The sequence below is a fragment of the Pediculus humanus genome, genomic scaffold, assembly GCF_000006295.1.
Source record: "Pediculus humanus corporis 1103172107540 genomic scaffold, whole genome shotgun sequence".
Classification (NCBI taxonomy): domain Eukaryota; kingdom Metazoa; phylum Arthropoda; class Insecta; order Psocodea; family Pediculidae; genus Pediculus; species Pediculus humanus.
The window spans coordinates 376,056-377,021 of NW_002987155.1; positions in this window are offsets into that span (position 1 = coordinate 376,056).

Sequence of the window (966 nt, forward strand, 5' to 3'; positions counted from 1 at the left end):
TTTCGACTGGGTCAAGGATGTCCACCACAAAATCTTTTTTTTTTCTCTCTCTCTCTCTCTCTCTCTAATAGTTTCCAGCGTTATCGGAATTTAAATCCATAATTAATTTCTTTCCCATTATTACCATTATTATTATCATTATTATTATTATTATTATGAATCATCCATCACGTTCTTAACGAATGATGGAGAAAAAAAAAATAATAATAATAATAATAATAATTCCATAATGGATTCGAATCAAGCGGAAAAAATTAATTAGAAAAAAAAAAAAAAATTAAAACTTAAAATTTAAAACTTATTCTACTGCCACGTGTGTGAAATAATTTTTTTTACAAACAAAAAATTTATTCGATAATATCGAATCGAATCGAAATCGAATCGAAATCGAAATCGAAATCGTAGGGGAAAAATCAAATTTTCTTTTAAACTTTTTCGTTGTTTTCGATTCATTTTCGTTACGTGGAAGAAAATTTTTTTTTTTTTAAATTGGCAATACTATCGCGAGAATTTTTTTTTTTTTTCAAACATTGGCTAACCTGCAACCTGTGTGACCAAAACGAGTTTTTTTTTTTCCTAACATCGCGACGTAAGAAGAAGAAGAAGAAGTCTTCTTCTTCTTCTTCCAGCGTTGTAATTTTTCTTTTCTTTTTCTTAATACGAGAAATTAATAAATGTTTGTTCGCGTCATGTTTCCACCTCTGGCTACCAGAAAACGATCAGGTACGAAAACGACGGTTCCAAAAAAAAAAAAGAGAGGAGAGGGGGAGGAGGAGGAGGAGGAAGGGGAAGCGGTTCCATCCGAAATCGTATTTTTTTTTTTTTTTTGCAAAACTTGTTCTCGTTCCAAGTTTTTTTTTTTTTTTTTACGTGACGTAGGTTTTTCATCCTGTCCCGAAGGGGAACTTCAAATTTTTTTTTTTACAAGAAAATTAATTGTAACCGGAAAAAAAACGTTTTTTTTTT